Raw genomic sequence first — 14,999 nt, forward strand, 5'->3', positions numbered from 1 at the left:
AGTGTACAGTAGGTATACACTATCATTCCTCCAGTGAGAAACGATTGGTACCCATCAATGTGACAAACAATATTGCAGCTGTTTCCTGCAGTGTAACATGGTAATAGTTACAGCCATTGTTTTTTCAAGATCTGACATTACCTGGAAGTATCATTGTGTGGTAGCCCTAAACCAAAAAGAGTAATTCATAACATCCGGAAATGTGTGGGCTGGACGCGCCAACGGAACAAAGGCAAGGAATGTAGGCTGAATATCTACATCTATAGTTATTATCATGGTTTAAAGAACAAAAAATACTTTATTAGCATCAGGATGCCACCTCCTAAGAAGTTTGGGGATTCAAAAAAGATCTCCCATAGTTCAGGATTATTGTCGCCGTTCAAATTTAATTCTATGGACATAGTATACGTTAAAAAGGATTTGTTATCGACGTTAGTTATAAATTCTTTTACTTTTGTTTATACGTTAGTGTGAATGACAGACTAAAAAATATAGACTCCGCCTCTCAAAAAATAACAAGGAATAAGTGTTTTTTCATAGCATACATGAATCATGTACGAATATTTACAAAGCAAATCACGCCAACTGCCTCTATTGCTGTATATTCATTTATATTATGTAAAAATAAAATATGTAATATTAAAGGCTTAGAAAAAAATAAAAGCTATCGTTTTTCACTGACTACTACCTTCCTACTAACATTCACATTCGATACATTCATAAAATCTTACATAACATTAAGTCACTGAAGTAAGTGCAAGTTTTGCTTGAATACCATAATGTTCCTCAAGGCGTTGTCTTCCTTTTCCCGTCTGAGGTGTAGATATCCATTCATAACTTATTAGAGATTCCATGCGCTTTCTTCTAAGGTCTCGGGAACGCCTTGGAATAAATTATGACGTTTTAGAATGTGAGGGGGTTGTGGTACTGTCGGCTAGCTTATTTAAAATTTTATAACAACAGCAAACAATGAATTATTTATACATCGATTTTATTATTAATAAGTCTTAATATTCGCGGTTTATAAATACATCAAAACATTTTAAATGAAACATTACTTACTCATGGTAACAAGTAAGAGAAAGTACATAATCAAAATAGCAATAATCATACAGACATCTAAAAAACACACGACAATGAACTGCTTCCGATTTTAAAGCAAAAAAGTCTACTTGGCATATAACAAGCAAAGAAAATAAATTAACCTATGCCTATTATCCTATAACCTATTTATCGATAATAAACATAACCCGGACTTAAGATTTCACGTAATAGATGAATAGTTCACAAACTCGAATCTACCGGAACAGCCCTGTACCTCTCGTTCTTATTTTAAAGTTCTACAATACATTACAATGTTACAACACGTTACACAAAACACCAAAGTCCAATACAACCAAGTGACGTCATTAACCTTGAAGAAACCCATTGTATGAAATGAGGTCCTGTAGCAAGAAAGCGCACTGTATCAATTCCATGTCCCGTCCAATTCGACTCAGTTGCGGCGTCACTTTACGACGCCAGCACCCGCGCAGTAACCGCTTTACGACCACCGCATCCCTTTGTAGGACTTGTCTCACTACTGGCGGTAAGCGAATAGCGAAGTAAAAGAGCAGAAGCGAATTGGCCGTTAATAACGTAATACTCATCCCGTTTTTTAATCGTTCAACCAATAGCTATCGGTTTTTTGTAAAAGTACGGTTGTTTTAAAGATAAAACTGGTGATGATCTTAAAAACGTTTACAAGTGTGCTAAAAATAATGTCTACCTTATTAAATTGAAACAAAAAGGGAAATAAACTATTACAGATAACGTTTGAAGTAGTTGTGTGTGAACCTAGCACTGTTCCACTGCTCATCACAGGTATGCTCTCAGAGTGAGAGGCGTTTAGCACATAGTCCACCGCGCAGGAATAAGTGCGAATTGATATACATCAAACCCCTTTGAGAACATTACATTTTTCAGGTTTTCTCATAAAGTATCGTTAAAGTATTTCATTTTATTTCATTGTTAAAGCAAGTTATAATTATTTTGAAATTAATATATCTTCCGGAATGGTAATCCTCAAGAGAAAACCTTTTCAGACGCACAAACTTGTCATAATGGTCTTGGTTGTGGGGATAAGAGCATTTAATGAGAATCCTTAGCCCTTCATTCGAGAGTTGCAACTCTCTATGCAATAGTAAGGAGAAAGTTTACACATAGTATGAATAACATGCGAAAGCGTTTTGTGTTTACTTTCGTGTAAGTACTGAGGTGGGTAAAATATTATTTTTTCTAAATATTTGAGACCAGTTTTAGAAAACAACAAGTAACCTCTAAATACAGAGGGCGCAAGAGCAGTCTAATTGGCACCAATTAGAGAAAGCCTCTCGTCGAGGACTATGGCCTGCAGTCGACCTCTAAAGGTTGATGGATGGATAGATATAATTTTATTTATTTGTTTGTAACTTTTCATATTTCTTCGTTCGATTATTACTAGACATGCGCCAAGTAGTCGGCTTTACTCGATATACTCGGTGATTTATTCGGTACTATTAATCGATTGAGTAGCTCGGTTTGATAAAATAAAATAGTACCTAATACACGCTGCTCGGTTACTCAATAAATCTTATAATCGGCCCATCTCTCATTATATTATTACTACTGGTTTTATTTTTTTATTTAACATGAAAATGCCTAATCTTTACGTATCGTTAACTCATTCGCGTGTCGTAAGTTCGTCGCCATGTTTGAAAGTAAGTGGTTAAGGTTTCACATAAAAGATGGCAACTACCTAATTTTGGTTGCCGCTCCAACATCGCCAATGGCCGTTTAAACTTTTATGTTGTCCCGGAATTGATCAGGCAACCCATGAATTTTTAGCACCTTTTTTTCGTGCACCGTTTAAAATAGGAGTACACGAAACGTTACGGTTTAAGAAGTACGGGCTTACAGTTGTTTTTTTCGAATTTTAATGTGTCGTTAATATTCAAGTAAGTTTACTTTTAAATCTATTTACTTATGTCATTCTTTGCAATATTAGTAATTTTTTTTTTAAGTTTTAGTGCCATCATGCTGATGTTACGCATGGGTTCGAATTCTCAGCGACAATATGAGATTGTGCAAATACTAGATTAAATTTGGTTTACTTATATACCTATAACATATTTTAAAATAATTTAGCGCAACAATTTTCTTACCAACTACTGACATGTGCACATAAAATACGTCAATAAAAAACATTTGCAACTGAATCTAATTTTCACTTTATACGGAATCGATTTCAATAAACTCTCTAATGACATCAAAAATGGCGTCATGCTCTTAACACGTGCTGCTAGCCGCAATGAACGTCGTAAAACTACGTTATTGATGCCGTAAACCTTCAAGAATTTTTCATTCACTTTAATATCAGTAACCATCTTGAAAATGTAACATCCTGAAAATTCTTGATGATAGAAATATTGACTTGACCTTGTTTCTTTCTCTATTTTATTGGTTTGATGGATGGAAGAAAGAGTGAATTTAGACAAACAAAACATTGAGACATTCTTGGATCGACTCTGAAGGCACTACCATTACATTTTCTTTTTTTTTATAGTTTAACATAACGATTAGGTAGACGTGCCACCTGATGGGAAATAGTCAACGCCGCCTATGGACATTTGCAACACCAGAGGGTACCAATGTATCGCCGGCTTTATATGAGAGATATTTTTGCACCTTTTTTTAAGAGCCCCATGTCATAGCGCTCCGGGAATACCTCAGGAGGAAGCTCATTCCACATCTTACATGTCCGCGGCAAGAACGTCCGCGCAAAGCGAACCGTGGAGGACTACGAGTCCAGTTGGTGTGGATGGAACTTCATCCATCGGCGAGTGGTGCCATGGAGGAATGGTGACGTAGGCACCAGGTCAAATAGTTCCTCGGAACACCCACCATTGTAAAGCCGATAGAACACACAGAGGGAACCTATGTCCCTCCGCAAACTCAAAGGTTCGTTACATCCATTTCTGCCTTTTAACACTGGAATGCCTCGTATAAGTTCTTAATACTTAAGAACTTATACGAGGCATTCCAACTTAATCCCCAAAACTAGCAAAGCATTTGAGGCCGAACTCAGGAAGCATTCTAATCCTAACTTGATTATAAATTTATATTAAACACAGTAGCTATTAACTATTAACCATCAGGTCGCCTGCATGCTTATCTGCATCTTCTATATTTACAAAAAACAGTAACAACGCTTTAATTGTTTTTACTAATTTAAAATATCTGTTCACTCGATAACTTATCCATATTTTTGCTTTCACTACCTAAATGTATAACTTAATCAACTTAAATATTGCAATTGGTTTGTCAGCAAATTGTAACGAAATTACACAAAGACCGAACACAATCAATCTTTTGTTCAATTTATTCGACTATAACAATAGACCATTTTAGAATATTACCTTTGGAGTACGAAGTAATTACTTTTTAACTACTACTTGACTTTTATTTTAAACGAGACAATGAACAAAAGAATGATATTATTGTGGGACACGATTTAAAAAGCTGTGATAGCCTTGCTATTTAAAATTCATATTCTCAAAACCTAGAGAGCAGAGGTCTTAAATTTGATTCGCACTCTCCCAACTATGTTTTTTAAATGTTATGTGCTTTTTACAACTTTGTTATTTTGCTTTAACGGTGAAAGTAAACATCGAGGGGAAACCGCCATGCTTCATGTTCTTTAAAAATGAGTTTTCAAAGATGAAGTATACTAATGCGTACATGGTCAGCGTGGTGCACCGCGGCCTGAAAACTCGTACTCTAAGAGGAGACCCACGCCCAGTAGTGGGGTCACAGTGGGGTGGGGCAATAAAGATTCACGAGGTTATTTAACTTCTACTTGACTTTTATTTCAGATGAAACAATAAACAAAAGAATAATATTATTGTAGGACACTATTTAAAAAAGCAGTCTTGCTTGCTTTGAAATTCACCTTCTCAAAGTCTAGACGGCAGAAGTCTGAGTTTTGTTTCCCACTCTCCCACCAATATTTATTCAAGGTTATGTGCTTTTTACAACTTTTTATTTTGCTTTAACGGCGAAAGTAAACAACGAGGGGAAGCCGCCATGCTTCATGTTCTTTAAAAATAAGTTCTCAAAGGTGAAGTCTACTAACGCGTACTTGGTCAGCGCGGTGAACAGACTGTATTCGAGAGGAGACCCACGCCCAACAGTGGGACAATAAGGAGTTCACGACAAGTAATCTTAATGCTCTATTGGTCTCAGAGCTAGGTATGTCATTGACTTGGTAATGTAAGTTATGTGAGAACTTTGGGAATATACATTTTGTTACCTGAAAGGGGTTTCATAAAACTGAATTATAGCCATAACCCTAACTTGGTCTTGAGGATCGTCATAAAATACCATCTTGGGTGCTCACAGGACACGTGGCGGACTGTTGTTAAATTTTATGGAAACTACATACAATGGATGTATGTAAATTAGAGAAACATAAACATTTCTTACATTTAAATGCTATTCCGTCATAGTTAGAAGTTTATTTACTATTGTATGGAAGGTGAAATGGTGTAGAATCGAAGTTGGTAGAAAACTATTTGGTTTAACTTCGGAAGCACCACCGCTACACCTTCTTCTTAATACCAGCAGGGTTCAGCGCTGTTGTATATTGAAGGGTGTGGTAAGGAAAACATAGGTACTTATCGCGTTCCAGCTTAGCACTCAGGAGTAGCAACGCCTCTATGGTCAAACATAGGTGGGGCTCTAATATAATAAGGGGTTGATTTTTTTATAATATAGGATTAGCAGACAAGCATGCAGTCCACCTGATGGTAAGTGGCTACTGCTGCCCATGGACATCTGTAATCAACCCCAGATAGGATTAGATATTCCTACCTGATGTCGGCCATAGATGCGCCGTTACCCCTCAGGACTAAGCTGGAACGCCTCGGAAAAGTCTGTCTCCCTTACCACATCCTTCAAAACGGAACACAGCCGCGCCTAACACTGCTGTCATTACGCAGAAATAGGTGTGGCGGTGGTGCCACCGGAGTCGAACGACAAAGGGTTCTACCACCTTCAATTCGATTGCAGATTACAAATGCCCATGGACGACAGGGGCCGCTTTCCATCAGTTCACCTGATGCCGTTCATATATATATATATTCAAATTTTCGTATAAATATAAATAAAATTATAAATATAAATAAATCTGCTTTTGCATCCTTCAACTAGGTAAATGTATGTAAATGAAATATTCTCATACAAGTCCATACAAGCAGTACGTTAACACGTCTATAACGTAACGAGTAATAAAGCACGCGATGATAAAGTTTTCCCTCCCCTGAACTTTCAAGTCACTGTTGATTTAAATTCAAATTCATAACGTTAGCATTCACAATATTGCTATTCATCTAAATGTAAATACGTGCCTAAAATATACTGCTGGTACATGAAATTTGCAGGAGACAAGATACAAGTTGCTCTATATTAGGGATGGGAACTCTTCACGAATTGATTTTGAGATCGATTCGAATTAAATCCGGAATAATCGATCTAATAATAGGTTCGATATAGTCAATGCTCTTCTGGGAATATATTAAAAAAGATCACTCGCATTTTGTGTCGTCCAAAATTCCATATAAACAAAAGATATACCTTTTTAAGTACGAGTAACTTTAACAAAAAAAAATAATCTTGGTTTCCGGGTATCAGAGAAAATCGATTTTTGGTTAAAAAAATCGATTCTTCGATCTCAGGTAGACATCCCTACTAGACATAAAGAGTCTCCTTCGTAACAGCTTTCAACATTGCTTAGTTAGTACTCGTAACGTAATTTTTAGTCTTATCTGAAGTTATTAGCAGTGATAGCCTAGTGGTTAAGAAACGCGGCCTCTCGATCGAGGGGTCCGAGGTTCAAATCCCAGGCACGCACCTCTGATTTTCAAATTTATGTGCGTATTAGAAATTAATTATCACTTGCTTAAACGGTGAAGGAAAACATCGTGAGGAAACCTGCATACCTGAGAGATTTATAAAAAATCTTAAAGGTATGTGAAGTCTACCAATACGCACTTGGCCAGCGCGGTGGACTATGGCCTAATCCTTCTCATTCTGAGAGGAGACCCGTGCCCAGCAGTGGGACAGTAATGGGTTGATGATGATGATGATCTGAAAATGAGGGAAGTTACCTCGCGCAGAATGTAGATTGTGTTTTTATTTCTTCACCAAGTTACCTTTTTTTTCTTGAATGTGAATATAAATGTTGTGATACACAAATATACTCGTACAGTTAAATAGGACGTGATTTTGTTTTTTTTTTCCAGTGTTTTAATTAAAAATATTTTGATGCTATATAGCGCTCATGACAGTGATTGGATTGGGATTTTGGGAATCACTTTGCTACTCATATAATAATTATCGTAAACAAAAAAGGTTATTTTTTTTCAAAATACGCCAATGACAGTATAACGCTGCTTCATGCCTTCTAAAGTAAGGTTATAGGAATTATTTACTCAGTCCTTTGGAGTAATAACGGATTTTTATAACATTAAAATAGCAAACGAGCACGCAGCACATCTGCTGGTAAGCCATGGCATTCATAATTAGCTTCATATAAAACAAGGGCTCTATTCAAAGGCGAATATTTTTTCTTTATTGTTAACCTAACGATTAAGCAGACGTGCTACCAGATGGCAAGTAGTCAAGTTACGAGTCCAGTTGGTGTGGATGGAACTTCATCCTTCGGCGAGTGGTGCGATGGAGGAATGGTTACGCAGGCACCAGGTCAAACAGTTCCTCGGAACACTCACCATTGTAAAGCCGGTAGAACACACAGATGCGTTACCAAATCCTGCGTCTAAGATGACTGCCTCATATATACGAGTAAGTGAGAATTGCAACAGCACCCATTCACCGAAGCGCTAGAAATTGTGGCTGTGGGTAAATCCGTCGTCGAACATAAAATATGACAGAACTATAAGATATTAGATGGCAATGACCAGCAGTGAAAGACTATGAGTAACCTCACTATGTTATGTAATGTTATAACTTAAGAATGCTTTCTAACAATAAATTTCTAACAATATCGTTAAAACTGTTCCATTTCTTTTTGCTATCATCTGTAACATGACAATACAAGTCTAATAAAAGACAAAACATAATAAATAACAATTTCATATCTCGTGACATATGCCCGACCGTTTACGAAAAGCATCTATCAATAAAACAAAACGTCTTGTTAAAAAAAATATCATCTATATTTTCGTATGTTATTCTATTTTGTAGATCACGAAAAGCCTCTCAGATTTCTCTCCGAAACAACAATAGTAATTCAATATCCATTATTTTACTTAAGGTCTAATAAACACAAATTTTCTTAAACAAAACACGCTCTATTTATTTCGAAAATGATATATTACACAAGTAAACATTTGGATCGTGTAATGTAATGTGATTAGGTAATTATGTTTTTAGAGAAAATGTGATCCTTTTATAAATATATTTTTTCGTATGTTTATAATACTGTGTGAAATCGAAGGTGATCATACTATTAACCCTTATAAATTTATAACACTGGAGAATTGTAAAGGATTTATCAGTTTGAAAACAAAGCACGGTCACTCCTTATATATTATGAGTGACCGCTAAATTATGACCCTTTCGTTACTTTAGGAAATAGTTAGGCTGCCAATCTGCTATAAAATAACACTTTGTGGATCACTGATACTTGTCAGAAGCGACATACACCTTATCAAAACGACGATCATTGTTACTTACTTATAAATACTGTAAAATAAAGTCGTACCTTTATAAATCGTATTTTCTGAACAGAAGCCAACAAAATAAAATTAAGTTGTATAAACGGTCTTACCAAGAAGCTTTCTAAAAGATTTCTTTTTGTCTTTTAACTCCTCATTCATCGATAAGGGGGATCATTCCTCGACCACGAAACACACTCGTAATATTCGAAACCTCGTGTCACGCTCTTCTCCAATAACATTACCCTTTTAACTTAAACAATGCGTCAGCAATAATATTTCTTTCTTACGTCACGTTCTCTAAAATCCCCATTGTAAAGCCATAGACCATAAAACTGACAAATAAAAAGCGTTGATCGATCATGAGCCTTATTTATTGCTTAAAAACATCGCCATATAATTTACCACAACAATAAATAAATTTTGCACATTACAAAGCTGGAAGACAACATGTTATTAACATATTTACAAGACGTGTAGGCGTAGAGTTATTCGTTTAATTGTTTCGGAAAACCGAATTGCTTGTTAAGAACTAGCCAAACTCAAGTTTATGGTCGTCATAAATTATTGCCGTTTTGAATGCGATACAAAATGTCCAAACTCATCCATATTATGATTAAAATTGGTTTTAGTATTTTATAGATGGATTATGATATGGCGCTGCGGATTCACTTATAGATACACGAAGCGCTTTAAAGAATGATGAATAGTCGAGTTACGAAAAAGCAGGCTATTACGGCGACCTCCTGCGCTTCGGCGCCGGAGGCCGCGCGGGCGCCGTGCATTTCTCCCGCCCACGTGCGGCGGCTTATCTGCCGTGTTCTCACACAGAAATTTACACATGCTTGCGAGTATCGCCGGCTCGTAATAACGCAGTCGTCGCATTTTATCGTCGTCGAACATAAAATATGACAGAACTATAAGATATTAGATGGCAATGACCAGCAGTGAAAGACTATGAGTAACCTCACTATGTTATGTAATGTTATAACTTAAGAATGCTTTCTAACAATAAATTTCTAACAATATCGTTAAAACTGTTCCATTTCTTTTTGCTATCATCTGTAACATGACAATACAAGTCTAATAAAAGACAAAACATAATAAATAACAATTTCATATCTCGTGACATATGCCCGACCGTTTACGAAAAGCATCTATCAATAAAACAAAACGTCTTGTTAAAAAAAATATCATCTATATTTTCGTATGTTATTCTATTTTGTAGATCACGAAAAGCCTCTCAGATTTCTCTCCGAAACAACAATAGTAATTCAATATCCATTATTTTACTTAAGGTCTAATAAACACAAATTTTCTTAAACAAAACACGCTCTATTTATTTCGAAAATGATATATTACACAAGTAAACATTTGGATCGTGTAATGTAATGTGATTAGGTAATTATGTTTTTAGAGAAAATGTGATCCTTTTATAAATATATTTTTTCGTATGTTTATAATACTGTGTGAAATCGAAGGTGATCATACTATTAACCCTTATAAATTTATAACACTGGAGAATTGTAAAGGATTTATCAGTTTGAAAACAAAGCACGGTCACTCCTTATATATTATGAGTGACCGCTAAATTATGACCCTTTCGTTACTTTAGGAAATAGTTAGGCTGCCAATCTGCTATAAAATAACACTTTGTGGATCACTGATACTTGTCAGAAGCGACATACACCTTATCAAAACGACGATCATTGTTACTTACTTATAAATACTGTAAAATAAAGTCGTACCTTTATAAATCGTATTTTCTGAACAGAAGCCAACAAAATAAAATTAAGTTGTATAAACGGTCTTACCAAGAAGCTTTCTAAAAGATTTCTTTTTGTCTTTTAACTCCTCATTCATCGATAAGGGGGATCATTCCTCGACCACGAAACACACTCGTAATATTCGAAACCTCGTGTCACGCTCTTCTCCAATAACATTACCCTTTTAACTTAAACAATGCGTCAGCAATAATATTTCTTTCTTACGTCACGTTCTCTAAAATCCCCATTGTAAAGCCATAGACCATAAAACTGACAAATAAAAAGCGTTGATCGATCATGAGCCTTATTTATTGCTTAAAAACATCGCCATATAATTTACCACAACAATAAATAAATTTTGCACATTACAAAGCTGGAAGACAACATGTTATTAACATATTTACAAGACGTGTAGGCGTAGAGTTATTCGTTTAATTGTTTCGGAAAACCGAATTGCTTGTTAAGAACTAGCCAAACTCAAGTTTATGGTCGTCATAAATTATTGCCGTTTTGAATGCGATACAAAATGTCCAAACTCATCCATATTATGATTAAAATTGGTTTTAGTATTTTATAGATGGATTATGATATGGCGCTGCGGATTCACTTATAGATACACGAAGCGCTTTAAAGAATGATGAATAGTCGAGTTACGAAAAAGCAGGCTATTACGGCGACCTCCTGCGCTTCGGCGCCGGAGGCCGCGCGGGCGCCGTGCATTTCTCCCGCCCACGTGCGGCGGCTTATCTGCCGTGTTCTCACACAGAAATTTACACATGCTTGCGAGTATCGCCGGCTCGTAATAACGCAGTCGTCGCATTTTATCTGCTAGCGGCGGCCGCGACTGGTCCCGGCCGCGATACGCGACGCGCACGAACACCTTACGACGCCCGTGGGACGTGGGCGAGCCGCGAGCCGCGACTGCCGCATTTTATAACCTTTTTATTCCATTGTCACTCGAACGAAGCGACGTAACCCAGAGAAAAATAAATTTTACTTCTTATCTAAATGTCAAATCGTTCGGTTTCGATCGAATCAGTTTCCAAATAGTTTTAATAAATCTCCTTTTACGGCGGTCGGAGCGGGCGGCGAGCGATATCGGGAGAGGCATTACAGATTCACGCTGCGAGTTATCGTGTTTTACTCTGTTGTGACGGGCGCGGTTGTTCGGCAACAATAGGTTTAATTGAAAGAGTGTCAATAAATTTGTCGCGCTGGTCCTGTGCGTCGCCGGTGGTCCCAATAAACTTGATCGTCCCGTGGCGCAGCGACACATCCCGCAGGATCGGACCCTTGTTCCGGAGGACGAGCGTTTGTTTTTATCTGACGCCGACCTTGTCTTCATTACAATAAATCTTCCAAAGGGTTTATCTCAAATTATCGATTCGCTATCTTGTCTTACTTAACATTTGGGACCAGATTCGTAGTTATAGCGATAACGTTTTTAAGAATTTAACCCATAACATTTTTGTACATTTCTTTGTGCCTGAAAAGCGACTGATTTATCGCTCGACCGATTTATTTATTGACTTCTTATAAAAATAGTTATTAGGGTATAAATAGTTTATTGTATATGTACGTTCATATAAAAAGTGAATGTTATGACGATAGAAATTAATGTAAACCTCTATGATTTGTAAAATTCCGATGTAAATTTTTTTTTAATTCGTTTTCTCACGGTACGACGCCATCAGTCCGCCCACGATCGCTTCTACGAATACATTTCTACTTAGGAGTGGAACTTTGTGTTCATAATTTAGTTGTAACAATGATATGAGAATACCTATGTTTGGATACGACATTAGAACACATGAATTGTGTGGACAGTTAACTGTTAATATGTAATGCCACGATGTTAATATGTAATGAACACGGTTATTTGGAGATGGAGCATTGTTGTTAAATATTACACGTCGGATTTAATTTTCCTTAACAATAAATAGTTTATTTTTTTAATATCTTACAAATAAAACGATTACTTGGTAAGAAGGAGGAAGAAATAGTTAATATAATTTACTAGCAAGTACCTAATTTACCTAAAGTACTCGTACATAATGAAATATCCTTAATGAAAATAATTTGTATCCTATAAATATACTCTAAATATAAATATTACAACATTTAATAAAGCAATTTTTAAAAATGTATTTTAGTAATCATGATACTGTAACCATGACAGTGTTCAACATAGAAAACTCACACATCCACAAGCTTGCAATTAGGCACTAAACCCACGTCATAACTGTACTACAATTGCCGTGTCCATAAACGTATGGATTCCTGGTTTAATGGTTTTACTGCAGTCCACGTTTGGGCCCAAACAATTCACACCCGATAATCATCTGAGATAAACCTTCGGCGGTACGTCAGCGTGAAATCACAGAAATTACACACGTAGCCCGATTTAGACATTGTAACCGAAAAGGGACGGACGTGTATGCAGTGAGGTTAATGCATGTACATTAACGGTGCGTTAACTAATTATCGGTTTGACACAAGTGTGTAAAGATCAATAAATTTGAGCGTTGATATTTTTTGGGGTAATTTGAGCAGGTATTTGACAAAATGTACAGAAAATTCTACTCAGTGGGGTTAAGTTTGAATATTATACAATTTGAATTATATATTCTAGATTCAGACAAACTGGGGATATTACGAGAAATGTTTTGCACTTCTTAACTATATAAATTGTATTAATAACATTTGCAGTCTTACATTAATATCATAATCATGTAACAATAAAAATCTGTTTACTAAATATATCAGAGAAAAAAGTATGTAAGCCTAAATAAAAGTGCTTATGTAAATAAAATGCTCAGTTTACTTAATCAGACCTTAATAACATTACCTTTTATCAGGGCCTTTACTCGCTTCACTCGTTCGCGCGTAATAGGCACGGGTTCGATCAGTAGCTTCAATGGGGTCACAAACGGCCCACCACTGAATAAGATCGCCGCCCAGCCGCGCGACGAACCACAAACCTTCCAATAACCCTCCGTCAGAATATACGCTCGATTCGACGAACGGTTTGTCCTCGTTTCGAAATTTAAAACATCACTCAATCCACCAACATTTCCCTTCAAAATCTTACGCACAAAAACTTTGAACGTCCTTCGGCCACGCTTATTTTCGACACTCTGAAATTTGGAAACCTTTCCCGTAAAAATGTACTTCGACTCGGCCACGACACGTCTCAAGGAGTCAATATTTTTAAACATCGAGCCGTTGTAATAACACGTTGAGACATTATTGTCGGCTCTTATTATCGTGTTCCTTTTTTTCACCTTTCCCTTTATAGCGAATTCGGAATTTACCGGAAAAATTGTCTGTGCGAAAACAGTCAGGATTATTACCGTTATTAGCTTGGTCATTTTGTGGGTTTTGTTTTGTCATTTATTCGTAACACTTCTTTCGACATTATGGGAAATTTTATTTGAACTCATTTCGAATATTTGTTGTGGAATCGATCTTATTTTCGACGCGTGTTCGTAGTTTTGATTGAATAGGTGCGCGCGCGCTGCCTGCCTCTCGGCCACTGGAGGCTTTATCGCGCCCACTGCAACTTGCAGCCTGTTTTTGTTATGTTAATCTCAAAGCTCTTCACTAAGCCTTCGAGAACACTTAACAAAATAAACATGATTGCGAATTCAAGCACCCAGTCGATTTGTTGGCGCCGGCTTTCTTGTTTAATATTTAGCGGAGAAATGATAAGGAGATGGTTTTGTCTGGCATTGAAATGTTTGTTCGTTTGCGCTCTTTTTTTGTCCTTTAGAACCTTACGGACGGCACGTAGCATCAACTCCCTTACTATATCATAATTAGTATTGTCAGAATAACTTAAGTTTAATAAATAATTTACATTTTTATTTGTGTAAAATGTATATTTTACATAGTAGTTAATAGTTAAAGTACTTTATTTTAATATGCAAAAGAAGAGAATTATTCACGCAATTTGCCAACGATCAGCATATACAGTTTCATCCTCGCGCACTCTACATAATTAGTGTCGGATTTACAGGCTAATAATAATATGCAAATACTGGCATTAAAAGGTGTAACTATAGAACTAACATCACATACAAAATGTGAAAAATAGAAAGCTTTGTGAAATACACAACATTATGACACATGACAATTTATATTTCTTACCTTGGTTAAACATGAAACCAAACGACATATATTTTTTTTTATTTCTTACCTTGCCTTTCATGTTTTGTCGTTTTCGAATATATGTACTATATTCACTTTTATAATATTTTCACTAGACTTAATCTCGAGATTGATTTACAATTTGCTTTTAAATAGTATTGAAAATAAAATATTAAATATATCGCAAACAATATCCCCCTATCCTACTACCTGTAATTAAAAAATAGTAACGCTAGTAAGTAGTCCAACTTAGTTGCTCACTGTACATAATAAGTGTCGCATGTAGAAACCAATAAACATGTAAATGTTGAATAAAAAGCACTAAACTACA

The 14,999-nt window shown here is 36.1% G+C and overlaps 1 protein-coding gene and 1 pseudogene across 2 annotated transcripts in view; both read right to left on the reverse strand.

The window, feature by feature from the left end:
* LOC140752349 (agrin) overlaps nucleotides 1-14,999 on the reverse strand; it is a 244,237-nt gene that overhangs the window by 149,140 nt on the left and 80,098 nt on the right. The window lies entirely within an intron of this gene.
* On the reverse strand, nucleotides 11,630-14,040 carry LOC140752378 (uncharacterized; annotated as a pseudogene).

The sequence above is a fragment of the Epargyreus clarus genome, unplaced genomic scaffold, assembly GCF_041222505.1.
Source record: "Epargyreus clarus isolate Ecla_fem2 unplaced genomic scaffold, WU_Ecla_fem_2.2 ptg000003l, whole genome shotgun sequence".
Classification (NCBI taxonomy): domain Eukaryota; kingdom Metazoa; phylum Arthropoda; class Insecta; order Lepidoptera; family Hesperiidae; genus Epargyreus; species Epargyreus clarus.